The sequence below is a fragment of the Salvelinus alpinus genome, chromosome 24, assembly GCF_045679555.1.
Source record: "Salvelinus alpinus chromosome 24, SLU_Salpinus.1, whole genome shotgun sequence".
Lineage (NCBI taxonomy): Eukaryota > Metazoa > Chordata > Actinopteri > Salmoniformes > Salmonidae > Salvelinus > Salvelinus alpinus.
In genome coordinates this window covers 28,393,155-28,408,050 of record NC_092109.1, presented here as the reverse complement: position 1 = coordinate 28,408,050, position 14,896 = coordinate 28,393,155, and the positions used below count along the sequence as shown (strand labels likewise).

The window sequence follows — 14,896 nt, the reverse complement described above, 5'->3', positions numbered from 1 at the left end:
CTTACTATGACTGAGATGTTGCTGTCCCACCTAGCTATCTTAAAGGGATTCTTTGGGATTTTGGCAATGAGGCCCTTTATCTACTTCCCCAGAGTCAGATGACTGCACTAACTGTAAGTCCCTCTGGATAAGAGCGTCTGCAACATGACTAAACTGTAAAATTACCAGTTTGCAAATATTTGTTCATTGCACTTGTGTGAGCATGCCTTCGTATTAGTGAGTATTGTGCTAGACTGCTAGTAGTGTTCTGTTTTGGTGGACATTTTCTCAGCCAGATGTGACATTCTGAATATCTTGGTCTGTCAAGGCCAGTGCTAGACCCCTGCCTGAACCCTGTGCTCCCATGCTGCTCACTGCTCTTCCCCTCAAGAAGTAGGCCGCTTTACACACTCATCCTTCTCCAGCCACACAGCTGCCTGCCTGCCTGCCCACCTCTCTGCCCAGAGACTCTGCTTGGGTTATGTAAATGTCTTAACACAAAACAGGAACAAGCATGTCTTGGATGTAAATTAGGGTTTTGCCATACAAATTTGCAGGTTTACTCACTGGTATGGTATCTGACAAAGAGTTTTTGGCCAATGCATGTAAAGACTGGTGCGTGCTTATATGCATGTCGACGCAGGTAGCCTAATTGAATATGCAGCACCAAGAGAAGGAACCATTCCGGAGGCCCCATGCTATACCCTGCTGGGTGGGGCTGTGATACTAGAGCAGTGTTTCCCAGGACCAAGGTGGGCAGGCAGGGAGCTTAGTTTTTTGACCTAGCACTATTAAGTAGATTCAAATAATCAAAGCTTGATGAGTTAGTTATTTGAATCCGCTGTGTAGTGCTAGGGGGAAAAAAAACTACATTTCCACCGAGTGTGGGCCCCAGGAACAGGTTTCCTTGTACTAGAGCACTATAGCATTCTACTCTTAGCTTGACTGGGCTATGGCATGCTGAGCCATGTTGTCATCTACTTAGTTGTTGTTCAGTGCAGTAGACCCTTATGGAAACCATAGGTGGACCCCCCCCCCCAAAGACCAATTAAAGAAGCATTCGTTCTCAGGATAATTGATCTCCAGAGAATGGTTCAGTTCCCATTCAGTTCCCATTCAATCGAACATCCTGAGACATACACCTCTGGAAACCTCCTTCCAGGGACAACATCTTGAGTTCTATCTAATGAGATAATGACAGGGCAAAGCATTCGTTATGTGTGCATGCTGTGCTTTTGTTCCAGCAAGATGACACAGTGGTGAGTAACAATGGGAAGCCCCCCCGCAGAACAGCCTCAATTTGTCGGGCATGGACTCCACAAGATGTCGAAAGCGTTCCACAGGGACGCTGGCCCATGTTGACTCCAATGCTTCCCAAAGTTCTGTCAAGTTGGCTGGATGTCCTTTGGGTGGTGGACCATTCTTGATACACATAGGAAACCCAGCAGTGTTGCAGTTCTTGACACAAACCGGTATGCCTGGCACCTACCACCATACCCCATTCATTCAAAGGCACTTACATTTGTTGTCAATCCATGTTTCAATTGTCTCAGCTTAAAAATCATACTTTAACCAGTCTCCTCCCTTTCATCTATACTGATTGAGGTAGATTTAACAAGTGACATCACTAAGGGATAGAGTTCACCTGCTCAGTCTATGTCATGGAAAGAGAAGTGATCAACTGACCAAGGTATCCCTGTTTGATATTACCCACAGCCTTGTAGGGCTGACCCCATTTAGTAGACTGATCGATAAGCTGTTGGTCGACCAAGATTAGTCGAGCAGTAGCCAAAAGAAATATAGACATACAGTACCAGTCAAAAGTCTGGACACACCTACTTATTCAAGGGTTTTTCTTTATTTGACTAATTTCTATATTGTAGAATAGTGAAGACACCAATACTATGAAATAACACATATGGAATCATGTAGTAACCAAAAAAAAAAAAAAAAAAAAAAGTGTTAAACAAATCTAAATATATTTTTGATTCTTCAAAGCAGCCACCCTTTGCCTTGATGACAGCTTTGCACACTCTTGGCATTCTCTCAACCAGCTTCACCTGGAATGCTTTTCTAACTGTCTTGAAGGAGTTCCCACATATGCTGGGCACTTTTTGGCTGCTTTTCCTAAAGGTTGCTAGATTGAGCTGACAAAATAAAAATATGTCGTTCTGCCCCTGAACAATGCAGTTAAAACTTCTTAAGACTAGGCGGCAGTATTTTCGTTTTTGGCTAAAAAACGTACCCATTTGAAACTGCCTATTTCTCAGCCCCCGAAACTAGAATATGCATATAATTGTCAGATTAGGATAGAAAACACTCTAAAGTTTCCAAAACTGTCTTAATATTGTCTGTGAGTTTAACAGAACTGATATTGCAGGCGAAAACCGGAGGAAAATCCAATCAGGAAGTGCCTTTTTTTGAAACCTCTCTGTTCTTATGCATCCCTATTACCCATTTAAAGGGATATCAACCAGATTCCTTTTTCTATGGCTTCCCCAAGGTGTCAACAGTCATTAGACAAAGTTTCAGGCTTTTATTTTGAAAAATGAGCGTGAACGATCACATTGCGTAAGTGGATAGGTGGGGGCTCTCAGAGTGAGTTGTGCGCAACAGAGAAAAGCAGCCATTGTTTCTCCCGGTCCGATTGAAAAAACAACACTCCCGGTTGATATATTATCGAATATATATTTGAAAAACATCCTGAGGATTGATTATAAAAAACGTTTGACATGTTTCTGTGGACATTATGGATATTATTTGGCATTTTCGTATGTGTTTTCGTGACCGCTCTTTCCGGTGGATTTCGGAGCATAACGCACCAAACGAATACGAGGTATTTGGATATAAAAGTAATATTTATCGAACAAAAAGAACATTTGTTGTGTAACTGGGAGTCTCGTGAGTGGAACCACCCGAAGATTATCAAAGGTAAGCGATTAATTTGATTGCTTTTCTTACTTTCATGACCAAGCTAATATAAGGCTAAGCTAATGTAGCATAGAAAGCTACACTCACAAAAGCTTGGATTTCTTTCGCTGTAAAATATATTTTCAAAATCTGACACGATAGGTGGATTAACAACAAGCTAAGCTGTGTTTTGGTATATTTCACTTGTGATTGCATGATTATAAATATTTGTAGTAATATTATTTGACTGTGGCGCTATGCTATTCAGCGTTGCTGATGACAATTATCCCGGATCCGGGATGGGTGGTTGAGAAAGGTTAACCCACTGTTCCTAGGCCGTCATTGTAAATAAGAATTTGTTCTTAACTGACTTGCCTCGTTACATAAAAGGTAAATAAAATAATAGTCATCATCCCAAACCATCTCAATTGGGTTGAGGTCGGGGGATTGTGGAGGCCAAGTCATCGGATGCAGCAATCCACTCTCCTTCTTGGTCAAATAGTCCTTACACAGCCTGGAGGTGTGTTGGGTCATTGTCCTGTTGAAAAACAAATGATAGCGCAAACCAGATGGCATGGCATATCGCTGCAGAACACTGTGGTAGCCATGCTGGTTAAGTGTGCCTTGGATTCTAAATAAATCACTGAGTGTAAACAGCAAAGCACCCCCACACCTCCGCCTCCATGCTTCACGGTAGGAACCACACATGCAGAGATCATCCGTTCACCTACTCTGCGTCTCAAAGACACGGCAGTCGGAACCAAAAATCTCAAATTTGGACTCATCAGACCAAAAGGACAGATTTCCACCAGTCTAGTGTTCATTGCTTGTGTTTCTTGGCCCAAGCTAGTCTCTTCTTCTTACTGGTGTTCTTTAGTAGTGGTTTCTTTGCAGCAATTCGACCATGAAGACCTGATTCACGCAGTCTCCTCTGAACAGTTGATGTTGAGATGTGTCTGTTACTTGAACTCTGTGAAGCATTTATTTGGGATCCAATTTCTGAGGCTGGTAACTCTAATGTACTTATCCTCTGCAGCAAAGATAACTCTGGGTCTTCCTTTCCTGTGGCAGTCCTCATGAGAGCCAGTTGCATCATAGCGCTTGATGGTTTTTGCGACTGCACTTGAAGAAACGTTCAATGTTCTTGAAATTTTCCGGATTAACTGATCTTCATGCCTTAAAGTAATGGACTGTCATTTCTCTTTGCTAATTTGAGCTGTTCTTGCCATAATATGGATTTGGGCTTTTATCAAATAGGGCTATCTTCTGTATACCACCCCTACCTTGTCACAACACAACTGATTGGCTCAAACGCATTAAGAAGGAAAGAAATTCCACAAATTAACTTTTAAGAAGGCACACCTGTTAATTGATATCCATTCTAGGTGACTACCTCATGAAGCTGGTTGAGAGAATGCCAAGACTGTGCAAAGCTGTCATCAAGGCAGCGTGTGGCTACTTTGAAGAATCTCAAATATAAAATATATTTTGATTTGTTTAACACTTTTTTGGTTACTACATGATACCATGAGTCTTATTTCATGGTTTTGACATCTTCACTATTAGAAAATAGTAAAAAATAAAGGAAAGAAATTCCGCACATTTCCCAACTCCATAGGCCTCTCTGGCACTCCCCAATCACCTCTGCAAGTCTGCATAGCTCATGAGTGGCAGTTAACTAGTGTTCCAACAAGCTTTAACAGTATCACATCAGAATTAGACGAAGTTGTTCCAAATCGAAATGTTTAAGTTTAGGCATTAACTCTGAAATCGTGATCTTTATCTCCTATCATATTGCACAAGTTGACTACAGGTATTTACTTAAAAAGTATCTAAAAAAATATTCAAATTAGTGATGCACCGATATTACATTTTTGGCTGATACCGATATCCAATATTTTCCTTGCCCCCCCAAAAAACGATACCAGTAACCGATATTAAAACTTTTAGCGGCCTTTTAAGCATTCTTATACAGTTAAATAGTGAAAACACACACACACAGCGGTCTAAGGCACTGCAGTGAAGAGGAATCACTACAGTCCCTGGTTCGAATACAGGCTGTATCACATCCGGCCGTGATTGGGAGTCCCATAGGGCGGCGCACAATTGGCCCAGTGTCGTCCGGGTTTGCCATGATTGTAAATAAGAATTTGTTTTTAACTGACTTGCCTTGTTAAATAAAAAAGGTTACGCACACACGCGAAAAAGTTATTTTGTTGGCATTTACGTATGTCCCCATTACCAGTAAAACATAACCAAACCCATTTATTTCACTTACTTGTGCTGTTTCGCTGTTCATTTGTTCAGTCATTTCATTCTCAAACAGGATTTCTCATACTATGGAATGCCATTTGGGTCGTTGCGTGCGAAATAAGCTTGTTGACCAATCATGACCTGAATATGACTGCACGTCACATAATTTTACACGTTCAAACATTTTTTACGTGGTTATTACACTATCACTCGTATTTCATATGTCACAACGATTCATCGATACGTATGCTGTGATGCTGGTAGTTCTCGCGCACCTACAGTGCTGGTCATTTAAAAAAAAGCTAGCTAGCTCATAAATGCAAACAATGTTCTTCCCCAAAAACATAGCAAAATGACATACTGTTTCAATAGCTATAGTTAGCAAATTCAGAACACACAACATTCTATAATAGAACTGTGTTATTTTACGTGTGAAATTAAAAGCTTATTTAGCGCGTCAAAAAGTGTTAGGACTCATCAAATAGTGTTATTTGAAGTGTATCTTCTTTGACACGCAGACCCAAACGGCGTTCCATAGTATGTCTTGAAGCTAATAGCTATTACTGTGTAACTCTGGTAGAGCAACATGTGTACCGGTGCTCGACCAGTCAGCGAAAGCCAACGTCACCCACGACAGAGAACAGTTGATAGCCACGGTCAATGAATACCATTATCTTGGCGTGAATGGATTTTGCCTTTGAGTTGTCTCACTGAAATTTTCTTACTTACTCTTTCAAATGACTGCTCGACTTGTTGACTGCTCGATCCACACAGCAGACATTGTGGGTTAGGTTAGGAATGCTGTGTTGCATGTGTAGTGCAACATTTTACGTGGTGTCATTATGTCATGTACCTACGTTATAAAAGGTATGCATGTCAGCTTTGACATCGGTGTTAAACTAGACACCGGGCCGATACCGATGTTGTCATTTTTAGCTAATGTCGGCCGATTCCGATATGTTCACCGATATATTGTGCATCCCTAATTCAAATATATGAAAGAAATAGTTTCAACGGTATTGGGAAACAATTGTGGCTTTTACCAAAATACTCCGGTATACCGGCCAAGCCTAGTTGTCGTTGTTGCATCTATTCTATAGCAGAGATTCTCAAGTGGTGGGTCTCGACCCCGCAGGAGATTTTGAATAGGTCGTGGGTGTCGGAGGAAAAAATAAATAATAATAGCAGGGAGGGGGGGATACTCCTGTCTGAACTTAAACAACTAAAACCAGGAAGAGTAGAAATTATAAAGAACCTAAAAATGTTATAATTTCATCTGAACAATTTTTCTTCAATCACAGTATTTTAAATATAGAGCTGTTAGCAGAGCTTTTTAGCGGATTTGGTTGATTTTGTGATCTCAAACCAGTGAGCTTATTAACATTCTTCATCAAGAATATGGACAATATTTCATTATTGACAATGAAAAAGGTGGGAATGTTGTTCCCTTGTCAAATAATTGCTACATTTACTATCAATACAGAATTAAAAATAGTTTTCCAGATTGCATTTTGGCATAAAAATACATCAGGATGCAAATATTTGCTCGAAACTGACAACCTGGTTAAATTTGGGTCCCAAAGCAAAACCAGTTGAGACCCACTGTTCTATAGCAAACTTCACAGCAAAAGAATCCACTGTTCCTTTCCACGCAAAACCTCCAACTTACTCCACAATAAGTCACAGCAGCTCATCTTTGTCCACAGACTGACCAGACATATGCTAATGAGGGGCCACAGCGCAGACCTGTAACTCTAAACCCCCTGGTTAACATTGACCAGGATTCAAAGAGTTCCCAGAATAGTAAACGGTAAGTGGAATTGGAAGTGAAAGGCATCTCCCAGTAGTCTCTAGGAGGCAGACAGAACTATGACTACTCCTTATTTACCAGACAAATATTGGTCTAGTGCAAACAAGTCAGATAAACAGTCAAACAGCTGGCAGCCTGTGAAAAGATGCTTCATATACAGTCATCAGATTGACTGATTGCATAGATATGCCTGTTGGTCATTGATACAAGCAGAATTGTACAAATTTAAAAAAGATTAGACTGCACTCACTTTGCTTGATATAAATGCTTATTTAAAAAATGTAACACTGGAGGTGCCTTGCAAAAGTATTCACCACCCTTGGCGTTTTTCCTATTTTGTTGCATTACAACCTGCAATTTAAATTGATTTTTATTTGGATTTCATGTAATAGACATACACAAAATAGTAAAAATTGGTTAAGTGAAAGAAAAAAAACATGTTTAAAAAAAATCTCAAAATTAAAATAAACTGAAAAGTGGTGCGTGCATATGTATTCACCCCTTTGCTATGAAGCCCCTAATTAAGATCTGGTGCAACTAATTACCTTCAGAAGTCACATAATTTGTTAAATAAAGTCCACCTGTGTGCAATCTAAGTGTCACATGATCTCATATATACACACACATATATATATATATATACACACACACACACCTGTTCTGAAAGGCCCCAGAGTCTGCAACACCACTAAGCAAGGGGCACCACCAAGCAAGCGGCACTATGAAGACCAAGGAGCTCTCCAAACAGGTCAGGGACAAAGTTGTGGAGAAGTACAGATCAGGGTTGGGCTATAAAAATAAATAAAAAATAAACTTTGAACATCCCACGGAGCACCATTAAATCCATTATTTAAACAAATTTGAAAGAATAGCCTGACTGCCATTAGGTACAGAGATGAGATCCTCAGACCCCTTGTGAGACCATATGCTGGTGCGGTTGGCCCTGGGTTCCTCCTAATGCAAGACAATGCTAGACCTCATGTGGCTGGAGTGTGTCATCAGTTCCTGCAAGAGGAAGGCATTGATGCTATGGACTGGCCCGCCCGTTCCCCAGACCTGAATCCAATTGAGCACATCTGGGACATCATGTCTCGCTCCATCCACCAACGCCACGTTGCACCACAGACTGTCCAGGAGCATGCCCAGGCGTTGTAGGGAGGTCATACAGGCACGTGGAGGCCACACACACTACTGAGCCTCATTTTGACTTGTTTTAAGGACATTACATCAAAGTTGGATCAGCCTGTAGTGTGGTTTTCCACTTTAATTTTGAGTGTGACTCCAAATCCAGACCTCCATGGGTTGATAAATTTGATTTCCATTGATAATTTTTGTGTGATTTTGTTGTCAGCACATTCAACTATGTAAAGAAAAAAGTATTTAATAAGAATATTTCATTCATTCAGATCTAGGATGTGTTATTTTAGTGTTCCCTTTATTTTTTTGAGCAGTGTATATGTATATATATTAGTTGAAGTCAGAAGTTTACATACATCTTAGCCAAATACATTTAAATTCAGTTTCACAATTCCTGACATTTAATCCTAGTAAAAATTCCCCGTCTTAGGTCAGTTAGGATCACCACTTTATTTTAAGAATGTGAAATGTCAGAATAGTAAAGAGAATGAATATTTCAGCTTTTATTTCTTTCATCACATTCCCAGTGGGTCAGAAGTTTACATACACTCAATTAGGATTTGGTAGCATTGCCTTTAAATTGTTTAACTTTTTAGGGATAGGGGGCAGCATTTTCACTTTGGATGAATAACGTGCCCAGAGTGAACTGCCTCCTACTCTGTCCAAGATGCTAATATATGCATATTATTATTACTATTGGATATAAAACACTCTGACGTTTCTAAAACTGTTTGAATGATGTCTGTGAGTATAACAGAGCTGGCAAAAACCTGAGAAAAAATCCAAACAGGAAGTGAGAATTCTGAGGCTGGTCGATTTTCAACTCATCGCCTATTGAAATCCCAGTGGGATATGGATCTGTTTGCACTTCCTACGCCTTCCACTAGATGTCAACAGTCTGTAACACATTGAATGAAGCTTCTACTGTGATGTTGAGCCGGATGGGAGCTGTTTGAGTCAGTGGTCTGGCAGTGTGCCAGGTCCTGGTCACGCGCATTCCACATGATATCGACTTGCGTTCCATTACTTCTATAGACACAAAGGAATTCTCCGGTTGGAACGTTATTGAATATTTATGATAACATCCTAAAGATTGATTCTATACTTAGTTTGACAAGTTTATTCGACCTGTAATATAACTTTTTGAAGTTTTCGTCCGAAGTTCGCCTGGACCTGCACGAGCGTTTTGGATATGCGTACTCAACGTGCTAACAAAAGTAGCTACTTGGACATAAATAAATGGACATTATCGAACAAAACAACAATTTATTGTGGTATTAGGATTCCTGGGAGTGCATTCTGTTGAAGATCAAAGGTAAGGGAATATTTATCATGTAATTTTGTATTTCTATTGACTCCAACATGGCGGAGAAATGTTGTTTCTATCTGAGCGCCGTCTTTAAAAAAAATCTGACACAGCGGTTGCATTAAGAACAAGTGTATCTTTAATTCTATGTAAAACATGTATTTTTCATCAAAGTTTATGATGAGTATTTCTGTTATTTGATGTGGCTCTCTGCAATATCTCAGGATATTTTGGAGGCATTTTTTAACATGGCGCCAATGTAAACTGAGATTTTTGGATATAAATATGAACTTTATCAAACAAAACATACATGTATTGTGTAACATGAAGTCCTATGAGTGTCATCTGATGATCATCAAAGGTTAGTGATTAATTTTATCTCTATTTCTGCTTTTTGTGACTCCTCTCTTTGGCTGGAAAAATGGCTGTTTTTCTGTGACTAGGTACTGACCTAACATAATCAGATGGTGTGCTTTCGTCGTAAAGCCTTTTTGAAATCGGACACTGTGGTGGGATTAACAACAAGATTATCTTTAAAATGGTGTGAAATACTTGTATGTTTGAGGAATTGTAATTATGAGATTTCTGTTGTTTGAATTTGGCGCCCTGCACTTTCACTGGCTGTTGTCATATCAATCCCGTTAACGGGATCTCAGCCGTAAGACGTTAATTGAAATGCATTCCAGGTGACTACCTCATGAAGCTGTTTGAGGGAATGCCAAGAGTGTGCAAAGCTGTCAAGGCAAAAGGTGGCTACTTTGAAAAATCTAAAATGTATTTTGATTTGTTTAACACTTTTTTGGTTACTACATGATTCCTCCATATGTTATTTCATACTTTTGATGTCTTCAATATTATTCTTCATTGTAGAAAATAATAAAAATAAAGAAAAACCCTGGAATGAGTAAGTGTGTCCAAACTTGACTGGTACTGAATATGGATGATTTCTAAAGCCAGGCACATTCAACAGTTAGGTCTGTAATCAACAGCCTAGTTTAGTTGAGGTTTCCTCTCTCCTCACTTTTCTTAGACAATTAAGGCAAGGAGTGTTTTCTCGTCCCCTAACTCTGCTGCTGCCCCCGCCTCATTGTTCTCAACACCAATATGCTGGTTAACTTTGCTATTATGCACATAGCAACATGGTCTAGGAAAAGGCACCAATTCAACAGTGCACGTATGCGTTTCAGAACCGCGGACATCGACCACTATCCAACACGGGAGAAAGCGCATGCTATAAAATGTAATTCTAACCATATATAATATAAATATTATTATTATATAAATATATTAACCATATACAATTTCAGTAGCACATCTTAGACTGATGGACTGTGTCATCCCAACAGCCTCCACAATGGATCAGTCCACTCACAGGCACGAATCAGACAGGTGTCTTGTACACCATGATTTTTTTTTTTTTTTTTTGCTGCCGTTTACACGTTGGATAGCCTTGGGCTTCAGAGCCCAATAAAACAGACTTTCTTGATGACTGCAGTCTTGTAATCATAACATGCCCTTTTTCTGATCAATGATCTGAAACTGATGACATTGCCCTTTACATGATTCAACATGATCCTCTCACAGTTAAATTGAGTGGGATAAGATCAGACAATTACAGTGCACCGCAGCACACCACTTTGGGAAGAGGGGGATACTCATGCACAACATTACAACAGATGAGCCCCTACCTCCTCAACACCCTCTGTGTTGAGTGCTCTCCAAATGTTGGCTCAGTAGACACACTCACTGCCCACACCTCATGTTCAGACTGAGGCTGACTGAACAACAAACCCCTCATTGTGTACTAGGTGGGCAGCTAGTCAAGATACATTCCTCCTACCTGCCAGCGTTTCTCTCTATTCCTTTCCTTCACCATGTGTTTCTCTCTAGTCCACTCCTCGCCATCAGGATTCCCTTAGTTGAAGCTACAACATGATAACTCAAGGAACAGGGAGAAGCTAGTGAATTGGTTTCCCATGTCAGATTGTGCATGCAGCTTTCACTGGTTAAGGAATGTTTCATCCTATTAAAATACATTACTTTGACTTCAATTTCCCCCATCACTAATGCGTTCATAAGTGATAGGATCTTTCTGGATGCCACTGCAAGTAAAGGCGGGTTCCGTTGTAAACTACATAGGTATTTCCATAGCCACATGAAAGATGTTCCTGAAATCAGTGCACAATAAGATGTAGAGTAAAAACACAAGGTAGAAAGTTAACATATTGGACACGATGGTAAACCTACGTAGAACGGTTTTACAGAGAGGCAGATAACATGCTTACTTAAGTGATAATGCCCGAGAAGCCGGTGTTTGGAGGATATATTGAAACGGGCCGGCTTCTGGGGCATTATCACTTGTATACAACAGGTTCCTAACATATTAAAATAATGTTTGACATATTTTCCTTAAAAACGTTACTTAATTTATTCATACTATTTCATCCTTCCACAAGATATAGTCCTGACACAAATCTAGGGTTTCTACCCAAGCCGGCTGGTCGTTCATTCTATTGGTTCGGTTGCCAGAGACGCAACCTAGTCGTTCAGTCTTTTTGTTCTGTATCTATGGACGCGACCCAGTCGTTCGTTCTAAATGTTCCATTGCCATACTGGCTGGCAACGTTCTTAACCCTTGCTTGCTAGCTAGCCAACTACGGCTAACTTGCAGGCAAAAAAACAACAAAGTAGCTGCATTTGCAAAAGCTGTTTTCTAGTGACATTTATTTGGATACAACCATAACAATGAGCTAATGAGGCGCGATTTCGCCTGGCATAGAAAATGTGCTCATTCGTCAGGACACTTGTTCAGAGGAGCTAGCCAACAACACAGCTAAGACAATCACTTCAAACTGAAGCTGGAAAGACTAAACTACAGTAGCTGCACTTCATTTCATTTGACCTTTTTTTAAATTACATTTTCATTGTATATATCCATAAAATGATGCCAGCTGATTCATTCATGATTTCGACTGACTGAGAAACACTGCCTGCATGTCTGTCTCGTCCCGATTCATTCATTACTATGGGACAGCTGGAGATGGAATATGAATATTGAAACAATGTTCCAAATGTCAGAGACTGACTAAGGCTTACACAAATCTCCGCTGTTGAAAACGAAATGTTAGTCTAAAAGAAATATGAGATAATGTCTGGATGCTTTTTAAAGTAGAGATCAAGTTTATAAATTGCCTGGCTGGGCTGATGAGACAGTGGATTGCGCAGTCAGATAGAACAGAGTAAATAGGCATTTTAACATCATAGATTTAGCCGGTGGTAATTTGTGGAATAGACACCGGCTGGAATACGGTTTTAACCAATCAGCATTCAGGATTAGAACCACCCATTGTGTAAATAGTGCATAATGTGCTGGAACAGAGAGAGACAATCTTTGTATACTGAACAAAAACAAAACACAACGTGCAACAATTTAAAAGATTATACTGAGTTACAGTTCATATAAGGAAATCAGTCAATTTAAATTAATTAGGCCCTAGTCTGTGGATTTCACATGACTAGGAATACAGATATGCATCTGTTGGTCACAGATACCTTTCAAGGTAGGGGTGTGGATTAGAGGTCGACCGATTAATCAGAATGGCCGATTAATCAAGTTTTCATAACAATCGGTAATCGGTATTTTTGGACACCGATTTGCTAAATATTTTTTTACACCTTTATTTAACTAGGTAAGTCAGTTAAGAACACATTCTTATTTTCAATGATGGCCTAGGAACGGTGGGTTAACTGCCTTGTTCAGGGGCAGAACAACATATTTTTACCTTGTCAGATCGGGGATTCGTTTTTGCAACCTTCCGGTTACTAGTCCAACGCTCTAACCACCTGCCTTAAATTGCACTCCACGAGGAGCCTGCATGGCAGGCTGACTACCTGTTACGCGAGGGCAGCAAGAAGCCAAGGTAAGTTGCTAGCTAGCATTAAACTTATCTTATAAAAAACAATCAATCTTAACATAATCACTAGTTAACTACACATGGTTGATGATATTACTAGTTTATCTAGCATGTCCTGCGTTGCATATAATTGATGCAGTGCCTGTTAATTTCTCATCGAATCACAGCCTACTTCGACAAACGGGTAATGATTTAACAAGCGCATTTGCGGAAAAAAGCACTGTCGTTGCACCAATGTACCTAACCATCAATGCCTTTCTTTAAAATCAATACACAAGTATATATTTTTAAACCTGCATATTTAGTTAATATTGCCTGCTAACATGAATTTCTTAGACTTAGGGATGACACCCGTTAGATAAAATACGGAATGGTTCCGTATTTCACTGTAAGAATAAACGTTTTGTTTTCTAAATGATAGTTTCCGTATTCAACCATATTAATGACCAAAGGCTCGTATTTCTGTGTGTTATGTTATAATTAAGTCTATGATTTGATAGAGCAGTCTGACTGAGCGATGGTAGGCAGCAGCAGGCTCGTAAGCGTTCATTCAAACATCACTTTCGTGCATTTGCCAGCAGCTCTTCGCAATTCTTCAAGCATTGCGCTGTTCATGACTTCAAGCCCATCAACTCCCGAGATTAGGCTGGTGTAACCGATGTGAAATGGCTAGCTAGTTAGCGGAGTGCGCGCTAATAGCGTTTCAAACATCACTCGCTCTGAGACTTGGAGTGGTTGTTCCCCTTGCTCTGCATGGGTAACGCTGCTTTGAGGGTGGCTTTTGTCAATGTGTTCCTGGTTCGAGCCCAGGTAGGAGCGAGGAAAGGGACGGAAGCTATACTGTTACACTGGCAATACTAAAGTGCCTATAAGAACATCCAATAGTCAAAGGTATATGAAATACAAATCGTATAGAGAGAAATAGTCCTATAATAACTACAACCTAAAACGTCTTACCTGGGAATATTGAAGAATCATGTTAAAAGGAACCACCAGCTTTCATATGTTCTGAGCAAGGAACTTAAACGTTAGCTTTTTTACATGGCACATACTGCATTTTTACTTTCTTCTCCAACACTTTGTTTTTGCATTATTTAAACCAAATTGAACATGTTTCATTATTTATTTGAGGCTAAATTTATATTATTGATGTATTATATTAAGTTAAAATAAGTGTTCATTCAGTATTGTTGTAATTGTCATTATTACAAATAAATAAAATAATTTTAAAAAATTGGCCGATTAATCGGTATCGGCTTGTTTTCGTCCTCCAATAATCGGTATCGGTGTTGAAAAATCATTATCGGTCGACCTCTAGTGTGGATCAGAAAACCAGTCAGTATCTGGTGTGACCATCATTTGCCTGATGCAGCTCGACACATATTCTTTGCATAGAGTTGATCAGGCTGTTGATTGTAGCCGGTGTATCGTTGTTCCACTCCTCTTCATTGGCTGTGCAAAGTTGCTAGATAATGGCGGGAACTGGAACATGCTGTCGTACACGTCTAGGACATTTTCAGCTTCCAGGAAGTGTTTACAGATTCTTGAGACATGGCGCCGTGTATCATCATGCTGAAACATGAGGTG

The 14,896-nt window shown here is 39.9% G+C and overlaps 1 protein-coding gene across 2 annotated transcripts in view; it reads right to left on the bottom strand.

The window, feature by feature from the left end:
• The window catches only part of LOC139552538 (transmembrane protein 164-like), a 41,802-nt gene that overhangs the window by 24,359 nt on the left and 2,547 nt on the right, over positions 1-14,896 (bottom strand). The window lies entirely within an intron of this gene.